The sequence below is a fragment of the Ahaetulla prasina genome, chromosome 9 (assembly GCF_028640845.1).
Source record: "Ahaetulla prasina isolate Xishuangbanna chromosome 9, ASM2864084v1, whole genome shotgun sequence".
Lineage (NCBI taxonomy): Eukaryota > Metazoa > Chordata > Lepidosauria > Squamata > Colubridae > Ahaetulla > Ahaetulla prasina.
The window spans coordinates 1,629,182-1,651,674 of record NC_080547.1 but is presented as its reverse complement, the minus strand read 5'-3'; the positions used below and the strand labels follow the sequence as shown (position 1 = coordinate 1,651,674).

At 42.1% G+C, this 22,493-nt stretch overlaps 1 protein-coding gene across 1 annotated transcript in view; it reads right to left on the bottom strand.

The window, feature by feature from the left end:
• Positions 1–22,086, bottom strand: part of SLC23A2 (solute carrier family 23 member 2) — a 74,961-nt gene extending 52,875 nt beyond the window's left edge. The window contains exon 1 of the mRNA XM_058194117.1: positions 21,966–22,086. The gene's annotated coding sequence lies outside the window, so the exon portion shown is untranslated. The remainder of the gene's footprint in view (positions 1–21,965) is intronic.
• Between the last annotated feature and the right edge of the window lie 407 nt (positions 22,087–22,493).

The following is a 22,493-nucleotide window of genomic DNA, read 5'->3' as shown; positions in this document are numbered from 1 at the left end:
AAAGACTCATTTATTCATTCACTCATTATTCATTCACATTCATTTTCTCCTGCATGCTTCCCTGCTTCTCCTAAGGCACGCAGAAGAGCTTCCTTCTTCTCCACTGGTTTAGCAGAAGAAATACAAAACTCTTAACTAACCTGGGAGCATGGAAATGAGGGGGTAGGGGGGTTAATCTTGTAGAGGGTACCTCTGCAGCAGAGGTACCAGAAAGCAGTAACACTTCGCCAGCATCTGCCCATCAGACAGGCAGTTGGAGAAAGCTTGTGGGCGCTCGGGGGACCCAGAACGAATATGGGTTGGCCATTCCGTAAATGAAAGCTATTCTGCATGCTAAGTAGGCTACAGTTTGTCTCCGGGACTGTTGGATACACAAAGGCTTCCTCCCTTTCTTTACACCTGATCAACGTCTCTATAGCATGAAGCAAAGCACCCTGGATCCATGCAAAATAGGTAATCGGTAACTGTGGAAAATTCCTCTTATCAGCAAAACTGGAGGTTCATTTCAGGAGACGTGCTATAATAAAAGATGTGCAGCTGGATACAAAGTGCCCCAACTTACTCCAGCTTAGGGATACCACTTATTAATAAAGTATTTTGCATAATCTCCCCATTCTGACATTATAGAAATAACTGAAAGGAAATCTTGGCTATATTTTTTAAAAAACTTCAAAATCTCCTTCCTCTGCAAATTCTGGTCAGATAGCAAAATGTAAAATTACTAGGGATGGAACAGGAAAAAATAACCTATTAAATCTTACTGACATTTTTTGAATAACTACATAACAGCATACTATGAGCCCAAGATTCCTGCACTGGTGGGGTTATAAATATCTATAAACCTATCTATAACCGTAATGTAACAAACTTTATTTTTACATTTGTAAGACAAATCTCAGAAACCTCTGGAACTTCTACCAATGTATTACGGTATTCATATAAAAGGCATCTCCAGAATTCAAAAAGATGTGTTACCTGCTGCCATTTATATAATGTTTAGTTTTAAATATACCATTGTGCAAATATCATTACTAAGCAGAATAGGACATGCCCGGATGTATTCATTTTATGCCAGTTATAAATACTCTCTAATAAACTCTAATAAAGACTCTCAGGTGTTTGTGGATGTAGATGATTTCAAAATAACGGATGAGGAAGGTCTCACTGTAGTTGTTTTGTTTTGTTTTGGAATTATTATTGCAAAACGATGCCATAATTACAGATAACCATATTTGGAATTACAAAATGAAGGGAAGTTGGAGAGAAAAGATGGGAAGCATTCCATACTCAGGCAAAAGTAAAGCAAAAGTTATTTCCTGTTTACATATCCTTGAGCATTAAATGGTATTTACACAGGTGCTTACAAAGGACTGTTACAAAACTATCCAAACGTAAACTGGTCCACATCAAGTGAGCTGAGGATAAACTTCAAATCCTGCAGAACAAGTAGTCCAGGACACTGTGTGGACTTCTTGAAGCCTCCTTTATCTAATCAGCTGAGACATGTCAGGCCAAATTCACCCAGGAGCAAATCCTGAATTCCAGTTGCTTTCCCAATACAGGTAGTCCCAGGGGTGAAATGCTACCGGTGCCACTCCTACAGGACCAGTAGCAAAAAAATTTGCATTTCACCACTGGGTAGTCCTTGACTTACAATAATTTGTTTAGTGACCATTCAAAGTTACAACAGCACTGAAAAAAAGTGACTTATGACCGTTTTTCACACATTTTTCCCACCCATTTTTCAAAATTTGGATTTTGGGCGACTGACTCATATTTATGACGGTTGCAGTGTCCTGGGGTCATGTGATCCCCTTTTGTAACCTTTTGACAAGCAAAAGTCAACAGGAGAGCCAGATTCACTTAACAACCATGTTACTAACTTAACAATTGCAACAATTCACTTAACAACTGCGGCAAAAAAGGTCGCAAAATGGGGCAAAACTCACTTAAAGAAATGCATCAATTAGCAACATAAATTTTGGGCTCAAATTGTGGTCATAAGTCGAGGACTGCCTGTAATCAGTCTGGCATTTTTAACTGTCAGTAATCAGTCAGCTATAGAAGAGACTGGAATGAGGGGGACTGACTTCAAACCATCCAGTGACTTTCCATGGTAAGGACGTATGACAGCCTTACTCTTAATTGCGAGCCATTCTTATTGTTCCTTTCTAGGAATAAAGCATAGCTGAGAACTCCATCCAAATAGGAAGGCAAAATTTTCCAGCTTAGCAAATGGAATATAGTCTCTTCCAGCCAGGGGATGCTTTATATCAGGGGTCCCCAACCTTGGCAACTTTAAGACTGGAGGAAAGCTGGCTGGGGAATTCTGGGAGTTGAAGTCCACCAGGCTTAAAGTTGCCAAGGTTGGGGACCCTTGCTTTACACCAGCGGTTCTCAACCTGTGGGTCGCGACCCTGTTGGGGGTCGAATGACGATTTGCCAGGGGTTGCCTAAGACCACCGGAAATATGGGAAGTATACTTGCGAGTCGAAGAATCACGCTCCAATGGTTGACTCCACAAGCCAGCTGCAGGCTCTTCAAATCGCTAGCCGAATTCGGCTTCAGGCGCGATGAATTAAAAAAGAGAGAAATCTTTGCTCTGATGTCTCCCTCTCAAGCCAGTTGCAATCACTCCCAATCGCTAGCCTAATCTGGCTTCAGGCGTGATAAACTTAATAGGGGAGGAGTCTCCGCTTTAATGCCTCCGTCCTCAAGGTAATCGCAAGCAGTTCAGATCGCTAGCCGATACGGCTTCAGGCGGGATAAATTCAAAACGAAAATAATTTTACAGTTGGGGTCACCACATCGTGGGGAATTGTATTAAAGGGGTCGCAGCACTATAAAGGTTGGGGAGCCCTGCTTTACACTGTTACTAAGCCAAACCAAATAAATAAACTGCATGACGGTTTTATGCAATCAGTGAAGTTTTGGCTCTGTCCAAAAGTACAACTGGTCCTTTCAGTCTCAACAAGAAACCGCCACTGTCATTAGCAGCTGCTCTGTTCGGTGGCCAAGGGTCTCCAGTCGGCTACTGATCTCACACAGATTCGGATGGTTCAAGCAAAGGACCGAGGCTGTCCCAAAGCTTCTCCCAGATCACTTAGAACAGGGGTGTCAAATCAAGGCCCACGGGCCGAATCCAGCCCACAGAGCCGCCCTGGTAACAGTGAAGAACCAGCCTGCAGTGCTTCTGGCAGTGAAAACTGGGTCCCAAACTCCATTTTTGGCCTTGATGGCCTCCTGCAACCCTCTGCCAGTAAAAACGGAGCTCAGGACCCTGTTTTCGCTGGCAGAGGCACCAACAGGAGTGATATTGAGTTGGCCACGCCCACCCTGGCTACGTCCACAAGGTCAAACACAACCCTGATGCGGCCTTCAATGAAATCGAATTTGACACCTCCTGAGTTAGAACAATACAGCACGGCAATATTCACTGCTGACTAGGCTTTGGCCCAATTTAGCAAGGCTTCACATGTGAACTGTGTGGAGAAATGGCACAGCAATCTGTTGACTTGCCATCGCCATGTGTGGAGAAGCAAATTTTAAGGAAAGGTGAGGAAGGGAAGCCAATTCTGCAGGTTTTGTATAGACGGGTAAGATTTAATATAACAACATGTTATATTTAATATAACATGTAAGATACTCACTTGGAGATAAGAACCCCTGTTTGATTTGCTGGAGGTTATGTTGCAATTATATTTATGAGGGACTTACTAGCAACTCATCTCTTGGCAGCTTCTCCCAACTGCTACGTACATTATACACTGGCAAAACTGGATTATTTAGGTCTGTTTCTTTCACACTTTATTTTTTGTTTGAACATTTAAGCAAGAGTGGGCAACATATAGTCACTCAAACAGACCCTTTGTCATGGGACTTTGCTTCTGCTGTTTACATACCTCCTGTTTTGTACAGTATCTATCACTTCAGAGTATGCTTTGAGAATGTTCAGAATTCTGCAAAAAAGGGAGGAAAAACCTGCTTGATACTGGATTTCATTATTGGATTTTACGCAACATGTGAATTAAGCCTCAGCACCAATCAGAAAACCGATAGTCAAGGTGATTGAAAAATGAGAGCATGGTCTCTCAACTATTTGGGGAATAGGAAGTCTCATTAATTTAAGGACTGAGATGCAAAGAATAAAAGATGACTATTTCCCCAGTAAATGCTGCTTAGACTTCCTGTGAGCTGGCTCAGATCACATAATGGGTTTGAATTTACTATGAGCCCAATTCCTTGGAGCTGAGGAAATGCTATCTTGTTCATCTCATATCATGATGAGAATCTGCAGAAAACAAGTACAACCAAAGATAACCAGGAAGTAAATATTTTTAACTGATATAGAGGTATTGTCTACATTCATTCACAAAAAATGCAATCTAAGATAAAAACCTAGGCTACCTTGCTAAGTGAAAAGATTGAGTAGCAGTAATGCAAAGTCAAAAAATAGCTTGTCTAATCTCAAGGTAAAATATCCACTTCTATGCATGGGCCTCTACCAATATTAGGGATACACTTCAAGAATTCTGCTATTGTGAACAGTGCTCTGCAAAAGTATTTGAGAACAGAGCCAAATTCCAAAAAGCTTACAGTTTATAATAAATATTTTTCTTGGCAATGCAAGAAAAACTCCAAGAAATTTTTTTAAAAAGTGCTGCTGTAGCTATTTCTGGCAGATTTCATAAACCCATAACAAAAAGGCTTTTAAACTATAACTAATTATAATATTAACAGCAATTTAAGCAATAGTAAATAGAAAATATTTAAAGACCCCTCGCATCCTGGATATAAACTGTTTCAACTCCTACCCTCAAAACGACACTATAGAGCACTGCACTCCAGAACAACTAGACACAAGAACGGTTTTTCCCCAAATGCCATCACTGCTAAACAAATAATTCCCTCAACACTCTCAAACTATTTACTAAGTCTGCACTACTATTAATCTTCTCATCGTTTCCATCACCCATCTCCTCCACTTATGACTGTAACTTTGTTCCTTGTATCCTTACGATATATATTGATATTGTTTCCTGATTGCTTATTTGTACCCTATGACTATCATTAAGTGTTGTACCTTATAATTCTTGACAAATGTATCTTGTCCGTTTATATACACTGAGAGTGTATGCGCCAAAGACAAATTCCTTGTGTGTCCAATCACACTTGCCCAATAAAGAATTCTATTCTATTCTATTCTACTCTAGTAACCAACAAAGTTATCCTTCCAAGGCCACGTGCTATTTATATTTCTCTTTATCCTGGGTCATTGGCAAGGTTGTTCTTTGGTGGGAAAATCAAGAGTGAGTTATCGGGAAGACGCAGCCTTGCAGGGCTGAGGAGAATTTCTTAAACTGTCATGGGCACTGACCCGTTAAAGAACCATTATGCAAGCTCACCATCCTTGAATAAAACTTCACTGTCAAAACATAAAGGATGCAAATTACGTCAGCTTTGCTTATTTTGCAAGAGGGATGGCAAAATTAGAGATTCTTAAGTGAAAAAAGCTGAACAGTGAGAAAGCATAGGTAATTCTTCTTTGAGCAAATCCACAGCATGAAACAAAACGAGGTAGCTGCACCAAGCATATAATTCCAAGGAACACGGAATACAGCAGACTTGGAACACCATCAACCAGAAGGGAAAAAGGTCCAAACTTTTGAACAACTTGTTCATTTTAACATGGGTTGCAAATGCAAACTCTATTCTAAATTCCACTCAAGTTTTCAAATCAGATGACAGAATGTTTTGGATAAGCCAAAGGCATCGATTTCCAAAAACTTTTGGCGCCTAATTATGGCTGGAGTTCCCTTATACCAAAACCAGCAGCAGCTTGCCTATTTGTACAAGGAGCAAGAACACCCGTTCATGTAACAATAATTATTTTACTTGAAGGGTTTACTTTGTTGAAGCCCTAGGTGTGGCTGTATTGTATAGCCCAATTCAAGCATAACAATGGAAGCGGCAAACAATATTGCTTTTAATGTAGTAATAAATATCTGTAATAATAAATGTCTCAAAATTTGTGCTTGTACTTTTGAACGTGCTAAACTAGCAATGATGGAGAAAAGCAACAGTGCAAATTAGACCCCAATTCTAATAATTTTATTTTCAGTAAATTTCATTAGTGACTATGTTGAAAAGAGCTGGAAAATGTAAGTTTTTGATTCTAAAATTAAGCTTCAATCAAGATAAAAGTATCTTTGTTTTAGTGAAAGAAATGCTTAACCTAATTCGATAACTAAAGGAGCATATTAAAAAGGAACAAAACTCATATACGGTGTTAAATCATAAAGCAGTTTATTTTGGCTTGGCATATGAGAATCCAGACAATGTGTATATTCAGACACAGATTAAATTTATGCCTACTTTGGTTTTGAGCGTTTCTGGAATAAATCACAGTAACTAAATTCAGACATCACATTAAGATATAAATGAGTTTTCAATTGTGGATTTACATAACGTATAAAACTAAAACTCAACAATTACACCATGAGTTAATATATATGAATTAAACCTTTATATACAACAACATATACATAATTCTTCTACAAATCACAAAAAGATGTGGTGTTGCTTGTCCAATTCTGTCTGGTTACGATCAAATCTATTTCATTTGAGAAATCGTGGTTTATTTCAAACAAGAAACCATAACTGAATCATGATTGTTACTGACCTATAAAAGATTATCTGATCAAACAGGACATAAAGCTGTATCTGAAAGCTGATTTATGTTTTATCTTGCCCCTCTAATCTTAGAGTCTCTGAGATTGGGCTGTCTAATTTTGATGACAAATTGTTGCAATTCATTTTTTTTTGCTACACTTTTAGCAGGATTATGTAAATATATTACTTTGGCCAGGCCATATTTTAGCAGACCAAACATCACTTACACTGAAGTGAACATGTTTATTTCAATTGAATTATCTGTTTGTATCCAGGTTCTCTGTATTATTTTACCATACAGTATTATATTCAAAACAACCCTGCTTCCTTCCCTCAAGTTCTACTGCCTGTAACATTTTTCACCAACGATGGAAAAAGAATTTGTTTTCTTTGAAACGTTCCGAATACAGCCCAGAAAAGCCAATGGAATTCCGACTGTCTATTTCTGCATGAAGGTAAACGGTGGTGAAGCCATTCCAACTATGCAGCCTGGAAAGGCAGTTAGCTAAATTCCTAGTTGCAAAAGGGCAATGGAAGCCTTGACTGGGCTGAACTGTGCCTAGCTCTTCCCACATCAGCCTAGGCTGGCTAAGTGCTGCCATCTGCTGTGACTACACACATGCATATACACACACAATACGTGCACATACCTCCCACCCACCCACACATATCACTATATTCTATTAAAATTCTCCAGTTCGTCAGTATGTAATCTTTAACTGGGTGATATGGTGCATCTTAGGGCAACAATTTTTGAACCAAGGCGCCTCAATTGGGGTAGATTACAGAATGCTCACAAAGGTCTGGAACCCATGACTCCCATGGAAGAGAAATTTTGCAAATTTTATAAAACATCTGAGGGAATCCCAGAGCCATACAAGACATATAGCCAAAGACAAAGAGTCCTGGTGCCCCAGTGGTTAGAATCCAGTATTGCAAGCTAACTCTGCCCACTGCCAAGAGTTCGATCCTGACCGGCTCAAGGTTCATCCTTCCATCCTTCTGAGGACAGTAGATTGTTGCGGGCAACAGGCTGACTCTGCAAACTGCTTGGAGAGGGCTGTAAAGCAGTATATAAATCTAAGTGCTATTGCTATTACTATTTGGTGCAGTCCTTACTATATATGGCTGTATACATTTTTAAAACTTTGGTCCCCTTGTTCTACTGAAGTCCTCATCACCCAGATTTTAAGGCAGGGTGTCTCACCCTTGGCCATTTTTGTGGATTTTAACTCCCAGGATTCCCCAGCCAGCACTTATTCAAGTTGCCACGGTTGGGAAGCGCTGCTCACCTTGCCCAACTCAAAAGAATATTCTGAAGATCTCGATACAAAAGTCATGGGTAGTTGTGAGTCTGGATATGAACCTTTCTCGAAGCTTTCACCAATCCAGAGTCATCAAGGTGATTTGAAAAAACAAACAAACAAATCATCAGAAATAAATGGTCATTCTTGGCAAAACTGCTTCCAAACAACAGCAGACAATTATCCAAGAAATCACTTAAACGAAACCACTGGGGGAGGACTTCATCAATTTGGGGTGAAGCATGCTAGTGATCCCCAGATCCCAGTCAGAGCAGCAAGACAAAATCTTGATCTGATGCCTGGAGGCTTTTGAAGTACTGGATGAGGTAGAAGAGTTTAGGATGAGTCTCAACAAGAGAGACAGAACAGTTTTTTTAGAAGACTCGTCTGGATCGGACTCTCTGCCAGTTGCAATTAGCTCATCTGATATGTCCTAACCGAGAGGATAAACTCTGGATTCCACCCCACCCTGAAATGCTAAAGAAGCCAAAGGCCTCAAGGCAGAACTTCTGTTTATTTACTGCATGTATAACCGTCATGTTGGTTTATTTCAAACAAGAAACCATAACTGAATCATGATTGTTACTGACCTATAAAAGATTATCTGATCAAACAGGACATAAAGCTGTATCTGAAAGCTGATTTATGTTTTATCTTGCCCCTCTAATCTTAGAGTCTCTGAGATTGGGCTGTCTAATTTTGATGACAAATTGTTGCAATTCATTTTTTTTTGCTACACTTTTAGCAGGATTATGTAAATATATTACTTTGGCCAGGCCATATTTTAGCAGACCAAACATCACTTACACTGAAGTGAACATGTTTATTTCAATTACAAACAACACAGTCGTTTAAATAAAATATCCACAGTTGAAAGTAGAATATATAAGGATAAAATTAAGTAAGCACCATAAAAATAATCAAACCAGATGTCGTACCACTCGCCACAGGCCAAGAGAGTGGTGGGCAACCTAATTTCTAAACTCATCTATAGAATTATAGAATAAGAGCTAACTCTTCAATTATCTATCCTTGGAGACTATAACAGCCCTTTTCTATTAGCATTCTGAAAGGCAATTGAGGCAGCATCTTCCTTATCTTTCAGAACGCAAGAGGCGACATAACCAAGGCTGGGGATGGGGATTGATTTTGGGGGCTCATATTGTCTATGTGTGTTTTGCACATTTTTTTTTTTTTTTTTTTTTTATTATAAAAAGTTTTTATTGGTCAAAAAAAATTTATGCAAATACATATCAGGTATGGTAAATTTTCATTTTTCTTATACATGATAAGAATTTTACTCAAAATTTTAAACACATACAACAGCCATATGGCAAGCAGGTGATACGAAGTAGCTAAGTTTCAATCTTACACAATAAGGAAGGGTCAAGAATAATCAGAATATCATACGAAAGAGAATAAGGAAAACCAACACAATACCAAATATCTTTGTCACTTCCTAGTTTTGGATCTCAGAACTCTGGGTTCAGCCTGACCCAACTCCAGGGCCGCAACAGCGGCAGCCACCTCCGCCCCATGGTCTATAACCTCCCCTTCTTCAATTCCTGGGTCATCTAAATCCAGGAGGGCTTTGTGTTCCTCCACGTAGGCCGCAGCCTCCGCAATTGTACTAATTTTTTCCGTAATGCCCTCCCGGAAAATCATCAATCCCTCTGGCATCAGCCATCTGAAGCCCACTCCCTTCTGGTACAATTTGCTTGATAAAAAATAATATTTCTTTCTCATTTCACGTACCTGTCTGGGAATCTGCCTCAGAATGGCTATCTCCCTGCCCCTATAAGTCAGTGCCCCACTCCTATGTTTTCTAAGAATTTCATCTCTCGTCTCTCTTTTCACAAATTTGACATGAACCTCTCTAGGAACTGCATGCGTGCGTGCATATTGTGAATTAACTCTATAAACTCGATCCACATCCCAATTCATAAAATCAACACCTCTCCCAAGAAATTCTCCCAACAGTTTAGTCACAACATCTCTCAAGTCTTCTTGGTCCACTTCTTCCAAATTTTGAAACCTAAGAAAATAAGACATTTTATCCATCTGTAGTCCAAGCACAGCATTGCTTGTCGTCTCCCCTCTTTTCTGCACTGCCCCCCTCTCACCCTCAGACCTTCCTCTTTCTGCTTATTTTCTGCTGAGACTTGTTGAGTATCCTTTAAATCCTTTTGGATAGTCACAATTTCTGCTCTTATTTCATCCAGTTTCTTGTCCATATTAGATAACTTTTCCAGAATTCTCTCCATTTCTCCAGCAGTTGGTCTCTGACCTTTTGCCATTTAAAAAAAAAAAAATTTTTAAAATCCTCAGGCAAGCACAGTATCCTTATAATTTCCTCCGGATCCACCAGGGGGCACTCACAGGAGCAACGAGTCCAGAGTACAGTTAGTCAACCAGGAAGCCGAAGGGAAGTGATGTCATCAAGATTCTCATAGTGAAGGCGGAAGCTGGACGCCACCATTGTTCCCCAGAGGAGGGGCCTCAAACCCTCCCTCCTAAATTTCTCCATCACCTCTTTCTCCAGAGCTCCACAAAACCGGTAATCTTGTTATTTTAAGTTCTCCTCTCTCCAAAGTGATTAGTACTCCTTCCAGTCGCAGGGAGAAAAACCCCCGCACTCCGAGTACTCCACTCACATTGCCGATATCCCCTTCCCTTCTTCATTCCTCAATTCTTCTCCGTTCCCTGTTCACCACCAGGCTGCTGCAATTATAAATCCAAAGCCCCGGTGTCACCGAGCACAGCGGCCCAGGCGACGACCAAAATAATGGCCGCGGCCTGTGGCCTCCGAACCCCGCCGAGCCTAGGACGCGCCAGCATCGGTCCCCCCAGTCCTGTATATCGGCTGGGAGACCCCTGGCGAGCCGTCCGTGCAGCAGGTGTCCTTTTCGGAACACCTGGCCCCTAAGGGCCTCGGCGGCGGCCGGATTCGGACACTGGAGGCAGGAGAAGCCTTCCAGACGTCCGTTGCCACCGGATACCGGAAGTCGTCCGTGTGTTTTGCACATTTAATGGTTCCATGAGATGTAACTTGTCAAGGGTTGTTCTACCAGGCGGCATACAACTATCAAAAATAAATAAATCCAGGAATCTGGTCTCTAAGTCAGCACTCATATCTCTTGTCGGAAAATGGAATTGGTGATACAGTAGCAACGCAACCATTGCTTACCAAATACTTTGTCTCAAACTTACCAAAAAGCATCCAAATGACTATGCAGACTACATGTTTTTCCTATGCAAGAAAAGCATTCTACAGATAGATTTGGGTTGGGCAATCTAGAGAAAAGAAGAATTAGGGGAGACATGATAGCTGTATTCCAGTATTTGAGGGGTTGCCACAAAGAAGAGGGGAGTCAAATTATTCTCCAAAGCACCTGAAGGCAGGACAAGAAGCAATGGATGGAAACTCATCAAGGGGAGAAGCAACCTGGAATTAAGGAGAAATTTCTTGACAGTGAGGACAATTAACCAGTGGAACTGCTTGCCTCCAGAAATTGTGGGTGCTTCATCACTGGAGGGTTTTAAGAAGAGACCTATCTGAAATGGTACAGCTAGTTACTAGCGCTTTTAGATAAGAATATTAATACGGACAGTCCTCAACTTACAACTACAAATGACTCCAAACGTGAGCTGGTGAGGACTGAACTCCTGGCAGTGAGCTGAATTAAGCCTGCAATACTGCATTCTAGCTACTGTGCCACCAAAGTGCCTTAATATAACGTAACATTAATCCTAATTAATAAGTGCCATGTCTGGTACCCTAAATTAACATAACATAATCCTAGCTAAAAATGTACATTTACAGGGGTCCTCGCCTTACACAAGTTCTTTAAGTGAACATTCAAAGTTACAACAGAACTGAAAAAGTAACTTACGACTGCTTTTCCCACTTACAATCACTGCAGCAGCCTCACAGCCCCGTGATCAAAATTCAGTTGCTTGGCAGCTGACTCATGTTTATGACGGCTGCAGCAGTGATTCTCTTAACAACTTTGGCAAGAAAGGCTGTAACTGTCTCGCATAGCAGCAGAAATTTTGCTGAGGACTGCCTGCATGAATTCTTATTTAAAAGTGCATACCAATTGGTATACAGGTACACAGCTGTAAACTAATGATTTTTAAAATAAATGTCATAGTATTTAGATCAGGGGTCTCCAACCTTGGCAACTTTAAGACTTCTGGACTTCAACTCCCAGAGTTCCTCAGCCAGTAAAGCTCTGGGAGTTGAAGTCCAGAAGTCTTAAAGTTGCCAAGGTTGGAGACCCGATTTAGATGATTTTTAAATTTCAGAAATTATATTTACAAAGAGAGGAAGTTAGAATTTATGGAATTATATGGTTAGAAGGTAAAAGCCTCCATGATCACACACTAGCCTTGGCTATGCCTGGCCCCAGGAAATCCCAGGTCACAAAAGGAGCCTTTGGATAAAACTGGATAAAACCAGGAAGTGGCAGACACGAGTAACTCAATCAAAACCATCAGAAGTTCCCCCGAGGGATGGAAACGCCATACAAGACCCATCATCCAAGGTCAACATCTTGGCCAAAGGTGACAATCCATCCAGGTGAACATTCCTTTCAGGATAGGAGGCATCGCACCTGTTAGGGAGCAAAAGATCCCTTCCTCTGTGCGATTGCCACCTCCAGCCGCAATGTTCAGCCAACTGATGTATCTCAAACCTGTCACACTGTCACAATCTTTGATTGGTGTACTTCACTCCTGGCAGTGAGCTGAATTAAGCCTGCAATACTGCATTCTAGCTACTGTGCCACCAAAGTGCCTTAATATAACGTAACATTAATCCTAATTAATAAGTGCCATGTCTGGTACCCTAAATTAACATAACATAATCCTAGCTAAAAATGTACATTTACAGGGGTCCTCGCCTTACACAAGTTCTTTAAGTGAACATTCAAAGTTACAACAGAACTGAAAAAGTAACTTACGACTGCTTTTCCCACTTACAATCACTGCAGCAGCCTCACAGCCCCGTGATCAAAATTCAGTTGCTTGGCAGCTGACTCATGTTTATGACGGCTGCAGCAGTGATTCTCTTAACAACTTTGGCAAGAAAGGCTGTAACTGTCTCGCATAGCAGCAGAAATTTTGCTGAGGACTGCCTGCATGAATTCTTATTTAAAAGTGCATACCAATTGGTATACAGGTACACAGCTGTAAACTAATGATTTTTAAAATAAATGTCATAGTATTTAGATCAGGGGTCTCCAACCTTGGCAACTTTAAGACTTCTGGACTTCAACTCCCAGAGTTCCTCAGCCAGTAAAGCTCTGGGAGTTGAAGTCCAGAAGTCTTAAAGTTGCCAAGGTTGGAGACCCGATTTAGATGATTTTTAAATTTCAGAAATTATATTTACAAAGAGAGGAAGTTAGAATTTATGGAATTATATGGTTAGAAGGTAAAAGCCTCCATGATCACACACTAGCCTTGGCTATGCCTGGCCCCAGGAAATCCCAGGTCACAAAAGGAGCCTTTGGATAAAACTGGATAAAACCAGGAAGTGGCAGACACGAGTAACTCAATCAAAACCATCAGAAGTTCCCCCGAGGGATGGAAACGCCATACAAGACCCATCATCCAAGGTCAACATCTTGGCCAAAGGTGACAATCCATCCAGGTGAACATTCCTTTCAGGATAGGAGGCATCGCACCTGTTAGGGAGCAAAAGATCCCTTCCTCTGTGCGATTGCCACCTCCAGCCGCAATGTTCAGCCAACTGATGTATCTCAAACCTGTCACACTGTCACAATCTTTGATTGGTGTACTTCACTTTATGCTCTCAGATAAGCTTTGCTCTGCTCCAAGCAACTCACCTCTGTGTTCTTTGGATGACCCCACAGTGATTCGAATGCAGGTCTTAATTCACTTTCTTCTAACGCACGCACACACCTTTCGGTATATATAGTTAAATTTAGGCTATGGTTAAGTAATGTGAGGTAATGAAACTAAACTGCGCTAGACTTTCATGAGCTTCTACTGAATGAATACTGCACTGTACTTCACCAGCATTATTTCCATCCACTGTACTGTATAGAGCACGGGTGTCAAAGTCGCGGCCACGCGGGCCGGATGCGTCACGTGCTACCCACGGCCACGCATGGTTTAGCAAAGGGCAAAAGAGTCACAATACATCACGAGACACCACGAGTCTGACACCCCTGAAATAGAGTGTCCAATATTTCATCCCAGACAGCACTGAGGTAGCCTTGGCTGATTTCAAACATCTCTAGGATCCTGCTTAGTACTTTGATGGGAAATAAGCTGGAAATCCCAGGGCCATCCCCTCACACGGGAAGCTGAAAAAACACTCGGGAAGACTACAGCAAACTGGCTGCTTATTGTAGATGGGAAAACGTGCCCATGGCTATCACCAGGAGCTCAATTCTACTTGAGAGAGGCTGGGAATTTTACTACTGTACTTTTAAATTCCCAATTTACCCAAAATGGCTAACAGAAAATAGCCGCATACAGAATGCAAAAAATTAAAATTCATAGAAGTTCGGTTGGCTAAAATAACTTTAGATAAGTAAAACATGAGTTCAAATTATTTTTGACACTTATTATCTATGAGATTATTAATCTTAATAAGTTAATTTAAAATATCATTTTAAGAACTATTGTGCAACGTAGTGATTTCTCTTCTGCATTTCTTTTCCCTCCAGAGAAAATCAATCTGTATTATAATCAGAAGTCATTGCTTACATTATGGTATAATCAGAAAAAAGTTTTAAGATACTACTGATTTACACTGAGCTACCTTTTATTCTGGAACACTTAAATGAGATATATCTGCTTTTTAAAGGTAAAATATTACCGTGTTTCTCCAAAAAGAAGGCTGGGTCTTATTTTCTTTTGAACCCCCCCAAAAAACCGCTAGGCCTTCTTTTTGGAGGGTTCTAATTATTGACTCGCCTCGCGGCAGTGGCACCGACAGCCCCACCCAGCAGGAGCCCCCTGCTAGATCACTTCTTCTGTGCCCGCTTGCCATCACTCGCACGCATCGCCCAGAAAGCCCTCTGCAGCCAACAACAGAGCTCCGGAGCAATCCAGAGCTCTGTTATTGGCTGCAGATAACAGATGCCCGCAGGCATCTGAAGGCAAATTGGAGACAAGCGGCTGCAGAAGGCGAGGCAGGTGTCGGGGGGGGGGGGGGGAAGCCTGGTAAGTAGGGCAGCTCCACCCCCTCATCCCCACCCTAGCTTATTTTTTACCTGTGTGCCTCACCCCACCCCCTGCACCCCAAGGTGGGCAGGGTCTTAATTAGGGCTAATTTTGTAGGTGGGGCTTCATTTGATCGCATGTGCTCAAAAACGTTATAGGGCTTCTTTTCAAGGTAGGTCGCCTTTTTTGGAGAAACACGGTACTTATTTTTTATTAAACTTTTTATAAGATTGTTGTGATCAATCAGGCCTCATTAAAACATTTGCAATTGTTTTAAAAACAGTTCTAACAATATTTATCCAACTGAAATAGTAATAGAAAAATTGTTAAAATACAGGTAGTCCTCAACTTACGACAATTGAGCCCAAAATTTTTGTTAAGTGAGACATTTGTTAAGTGAGTTTTGTCCCATTTTACGACCTTTTTTGCCACTGTTGTTAAGTGAATCAATGCAGTTGATAAGTTAGTAATGTACTTGTTAAGTGACTCTGGCTTCCCCATTGACTTAGCTTGTCAGGAGGCCACAAAAAGGGGTCACATGACCTTAGGACACAGCAATGGTCATAAACATGAACCAGCTGCCAAACAATTGAATTGTGATCACATGATCAAAATCCATGATCACATGAGCAGCTTTGTATTTATTAACTTATTTATTCAATTTTTATGTCGCCCATCTCCCCTACAAAGCGAGTCTGGATAGCTTACAGATTTATCATTGATTCTTTGATTATTTCTCACCAATCCAAGCCCTTTTCAGGTAACACATTTTCTTTTTCAGGTAAACTCAATCAGCACACCTTTAAATGATTTGTGCGGTTCCTGGAATATTTTTTCATGATATTATTATAATTCTGCCTGCATAATTGTCTGTAATAATTATGCAAAATGAATTTTCAGTGAATTCACACCATTATTTGACAGATTTGAAAAACATTAATTCACAAAAATATTATTGCATCTCCATGGTCTCACCAACAGCAAGGACAATACATTTCTTCCACCCATCAGTTCTCCTATCTTTGAGCTCTAGATACAGACCAAAGCAACAACAAGAATCAGAACTATGTCCTATTCCTGCAGCTCCATCCAATTACACCGGTGGTATTTAATCATGTACATTTCCAATTATGACAGTTGAATTACTGTTTCATGAAGGATATGTGGAAATCAGCAACTTAGGTTCAATAAAAATGAAAGGGAAGCAGATTAGTTAACTAAAGAGAGGGAGAGCAGCATTTCCTGTTAATTTCCTCTTATTTCAGGCACAAAAAAACATTCAATGAGGCCAACCTTAGGGATTTAGTTAATGTATTACAAAAATTCTGAAATATTGTAGGGCATTATCTAACGTTTTGTTTAACACACATGTAACTTGCATAAGTTGCAGATGAAAACGTGTACAGCAAGGTGTCACCTCTGATCTATATCCTACTGAAACACTCATGACTATAACTGGGCAAAATAATGCAACGTAAAGCAAAACCTTTTCAACTAAGGTACCTCAAATGGGCTAATTTACAAAACACCTGGATCCTGCGATTCCCTTGAAATCCGACAAATTGTATAAAACATTTATGGCCTAAAATTAACCTAATCCATACAAATTGTCACAAAAGATTTCCTGTGATCAATTGCTGGTGTTTGACTATAGTATACAGTTCAATGTGAGATACTTTCAGGGCAGATACATCTCCCTGAATTTTTAAGAACTCTTCCACACTATCAGAAGCTCTGCAATTTTTGAAAACACTGAGGAATTACCTTCAAAACAATGACCCAAAAGAGGACATGGGTTGTCTAAGTTTTTTCCCGATTCTCGGGAAATATCCTTATTTGTAAATGGTTAACCAACCCATAAACTTACTCCAAGATAATTAATATTTCTATTGTTAAAACACGTCAATTGTTTTTTCCAGGCTGTCAACAGTATTACAGACTGCAAGCACAATCTTTTTAGAACCACTACAAAATTCTGTAAGATGACTCTGCTTCTATCTTGTAAGTTTCCAGAGCTGTTCTGCTGATTCAGCTCTGTGTCACCATTCTCAAAACTGAATTCTGTAGTCATGCCTCATATACTGAGATGTATGTTCACACCAGGTTGCATTATCTTTTTAACATAATATATCACCCATCATTCTGGGCACTGTTCTATTATTTCTTATTGATTCTGATGAGAATAAAGTTATTAGACTATTGCTTAAACTATTGGTTCATCCTCTCATTTTCAAGATTGAAAGGATGTAAGCAAATGGTTAGAACAAACCGTTCGCATAAAAAATCGTAACACAGAAATTAAATTATGAAATTTCAAAATTCCTTCATTCCTGCATCAGGACAGAATACCAAAGTGATCACACTGTTATCAGATGGGATATTTGATTAAATAGTAAGAATAATTAGGATCAAACCATAAAACCAGAGTGATGGGGAAATGAACACGGAGAAAGTCAGAGATGGAGTCAGGGTGTTGTTATTCTTGTTAAGGTAAAGGTCACAAATATGCAAGTCACACAGTTAATAGATTTACTAAAAACTGATATCATCAATCATAAAGTAATTATATTATACAGTCAACTCCAAAAGAATTCTGCAGGCAATATAACATTCAAAAATATTTAGGGAAATCAAACCATTCGGACCCAACAGTAGCTCCTGAAGTATTAATATTTCCAGAATTGGGCAACAAATGAAAAATACCATACTTTGTGTAATCAAAATGGCTTATGGTTTCAAAAACATCTATTCTGCACCGGCAGTGGCAATCTTCCCCTGGGATTTTCTTATACTTCCCAGATAACTGTAGATAACACATTAAAGTGTGCTAATATCATTCTGTAGCTCTTCTGTATTTCTATGTTACTTAAATATCTAGCTACATTTTTACTGATCAATGATGAAAATAATTTCTAGATATTAATATAATGCTTCCATTTTACATTAGACTAAATATTACCAACTCAGCTTGGCTAAGGTGGGCTTGTCCTGGTTAGTATTTAGCTGGGATGGTATAGGAAGTTCAGCAGTAGAATCAAATAGAGAATTCCACAGAACACCCCTGAAAACAACAATGGCAAATCATTTCTGTAAGGAGAAAAACTGAATCCGGAGGCCGGCTGGCAGAGGATGGGTTCAAAGGCAACTTTGCTTTAAAAAATGTCCCTTACCAAGAACCTTTCATATAGATTAATTAAAACCCAATACTCTGCTAACAACTCACCTGATAAATTACATTGTCCATAGAAACAAAACCATCAGGAGCGGAGCTAGCTCAAGAGCTTATCAGAAATGAAGAAGAGTGGGGGAATATAAAAAGCACACCCCGTGGTATGGTAAAATATCAGATCTAATCAATTTATGACGAAAGCCACCTAGACGGAACTCAGCTGCGTTATTCAGCTTTCAAAAAATGTACAATATTATATTTTCCCCCCCTGCCTGGACAACCCTATAAAGTGGGTTGGGCTAAGAAAGAGTGACTGGCCCAAAGGTCACCCAGATGACTTGCAAGCCTAAGGAGGGCCTAGAACTCATCCCCCCCACCCCCCCACCCCGCTTTTAAGCCAGAACCTTCGCCATTCCAGCTGGATGGATGGATGGATAGATGGAGTGTGTGAGAGAGACAGCTAGAGACAGCAGACAGATCTTTATTATTACATATATCTTTATATATTTTAGATATATTGTGTGAATATATATATATATATATATATATATATATATATATAGATATATAGATAGATGGAGTGTGTGAGAGAGACAGCTAGAGACAGCAGACAGATCTTTATTATTACATATATCTTTATATATTTTAGATATATTGTGTGAATATATATATATAGATAGAAAGATAGATAGATATAGATATATAGATATATAGATAGAAAGATAGATAGATAGATAGATAGATAGAAAGATACAGATATATAGATATATAGATAGAAAGATAGATAGATAGATAGATATAGATAGATGGATGGATAGATGGATAGAGACAGACAAACAGATAGACAGATATAAAACTACATAGATAATATAAAAGAGAACAGATAAGGCAGAATGAAGCTACTGCATCTGCAAGCAGGATAGAGATTTTCCATCCCAAAAGCGAGCAGCCCCCCTCCTTCCCCTATGGGCAACGCACCGCCTCCCCTCCCCTCCCCAGGAGGCTCCAACCACGTGCCGGGAACCGGTGAAGCTCACCCAGCCTCGCCGCAGGTGAGTTCCTCTCCTCCTCCTCCTCCTCCTCCTCCTCCCATTTTGTGGCAAAGGAAGATGGAAGCAGAGACCCAGGGCAGAGGACAGCCCCTCCCTCCCTCCCTCCCTCCCTCCACCCCCACCAAAAAAGGGGCATTTCCTCTCCAGCATGGACAGCCCCCCACGACCCCAAGGCCACCCAGGAAGCTCTTCCTCCCGATGGGGCGGGTTGGGGAGCACATGCACGCGGCCCTTAGGCGGGGGCAGCGGGGTGTCGCTCGGCGCGTGCGCGGACGAGGCCCGGCGGGGGGAAGAACAGGGGCAGTCAAAGGAGAAGCGCGGGGAGGCAGCAAGATGGCACCGCATCGCGGGAGAGGCAGACACCCCGTATTAAAAAGAGAACAGATAAGGCAGACTGAAGCTACTGCATCTGCAAGCAGGATAGAGATTTTCCATCCCAAAAGCGAGCAGCCCCTCCTTCCCCTATGGGCAACGCACCCCTCCCTCCCAGGAGGCTCCAACCACGTGCCGGGAACCGGTGAACAACAATGGCAAATCATTTCTGTAAGGAGAAAAACTGAATCCGGAGGCCGGCTGGCAGAGGATGGGTTCAAAGGCAACTTTGCTTTAAAAAATGTCCCTTACCAAGAACCTTTCATATAGATTAATTAAAACCCAATACTCTGCTAACAACTCACCTGATAAATTACATTGTCCATAGAAACAAAACCATCAGGAGCGGAGCTAGCTCAAGAGCTTATCAGAAATGAAGAAGAGTGGGGGAATATAAAAAGCACACCCCGTGGTATGGTAAAATATCAGATCTAATCAATTTATGACGAAAGCCACCTAGATGGAACTCAGCTGCGTTATTCAGCTTTCAAAAAATGTACAATATTATATTTTTCCCCCCTGCCTGGACAACCCTATAAAGTGGGTTGGGCTAAGAAAGAGTGACTGGCCCAAAGGTCACCCAGATGACTTGCAAGCCTAAGGAGGGCCTAGAACTCATCCCCCCCACCCCCACCCCGCTTTTAAGCCAGAACCTTCGCCATTCCAGATGGATGGATGGATGGATAGATAGATGGAGTGTGTGAGAGAGACAGCTAGAGACAGCAGACAGATCTTTATTATTACATATATCTTTATATATTTTAGATATATTGTGTGAATATATATATATATATATATATATATATATATATATATATATATATATATATATTTGTTTTCTGAGGTTTTCACGGGTGTTTGTATATAGGTCTTTGGTTGTTCGGTTTTCTCGCGTAATTGGAAGTGTCTTGGCGACGTTCGGTGAAGTCTCATTCGTCATCTTCAGGCTTCAGCTTCGTGCTTCTTGCTCCCAGAAGCACGAAGCTGAAGCCTGAAGATGACGAATGAGAATTCGTCGGAACATCGCCAAGACACTTCCAATTTTACGTGGGAGAAAACCCAAATAACCAAAGACCTACATATATGTGTATGTGTGTGTGTGTGTGTGTGCGTGTGTGCGCGTGTGTATTAGATATAGATAGAAATAAATAGTGATAGAAATAGATAGATAGAAATAGATAGATAGAAATAGATAGATAGATAGATAGATAGATAGATAGATAGATAGATAGATAGATAGAAAGGTATAGATATATAGATAGAAAGATAGATAGAAAGACAGATAGAAAGATATAGATAGATAGATAGATAGATAGACAGAAATATATATATATAGATAGAAATATAGATGGATAGATGGATGGAGACAGACAAACAGATAGACAGATATAAAACTACATAGATAATATAAAAGAGAACAGATAAGGCAGAATGAAGCTACTGCATCTGCAAGCAGGATAGAGATTTTCCATCCCAAAAGCGAGCAGCCCCCCTCCTTCCCCTATGGGCAACGCACCGCCTCCCCTCCCCTCCCCAGGAGGCTCCAACCACGTGCCGGGGAACCGGTGAAGCTCACCCAGCCTCGCCGCAGGTGAGTTCGCCCCCAACGCCGCCTCCTCCTCCTCCTCCTCCTCCCCCCCCCCCGGCCTCCCATTTTGTGGCAAAGGAAGATGGAAGCAGAGACCCAGGGCAGAGGACAGCCCCTCCCTCCCTCCCTCCTCTCCACCCCCACCAAAAAAAGGGGCATTTCCTCTCCAGCATGGACAGCCCCCCACGACCCCAAGGCCACCCAGGAAGCTCTTCCTCCCGATGGGGGCGGGTTGAGGCACGTGCCCGCAGGACTAAGGCGGGGGCAGCGGGGGTGTCGCTCGGCGCGTGCGCGGACGAGGCCCGGCGGGGGGAAGAACAGGGGCAGTCAAAGGAGAAGCGCGGGGAGGCAGCAAGATGGCACCGCATCGCGGGAGAGGCAGACACCCCCGTATTAAAAAGAGGGGCGTGACTGCGGAGGAAGGAGACCCCCGAGAGCCTCCAGCAGCCGGAGCACCGACCCCGAGGAGGGGAGAGGATGGGGGCTGAAAGACAGGCAGCCCAGCGGGAGGGGAGGGGATGACACCTCCTGAGGCGAATAGGGGAGCCGGCGGGGAGGATGGGAGAGGAGTCCGCGCCTCAGGGAGGGTGGGGGTGTCCCCATCCCTTCACCTGCCATCGCGGCGAGCAGCGGCTGGAAATGGCGACGGGGCTGCTGAGGCGAAGGAGCCCGACTGGCGGCGGCGGCGGCGGAGCTGGAGCGCGCGCGAGCCACGACCCGCAGCGGCGTGAGGGGGGGGAGGGGGCGTGGCTCGGCCGCGGCACGGGAGAGGGGGGCGTGGCCCGGGCGCGGGCCCCGCCCTCGGAAGGCGCCGCGCGTGCGCCCCGCTCGGCCCCGCCCACCTGGCGTCACGTGAGACCTGCCGCTGCCCGGAGAAGCCGGCTGTGCCGTGGCTGATGGGTTTCCCTTCACCCGGCTGTGGACGATGGGGGGGGGGAGAGCGTCCCCGCCCGTTGCTTTGCCGAGGCGAGCGCTTGCAAAAAGGGAAGAGCAAGGAGCTGGGCCGGAGCCCGAAGAGGAGGAGGGGGGGGGGCGTCGCGATGACGTCACGCATTGACGTCATCGCACGCATTGACGTCAGCAACCTGCAGGATGCGCATGGCTGGATCGCGCGCGCGCGTGCGTGTGTGTGCGCGGGC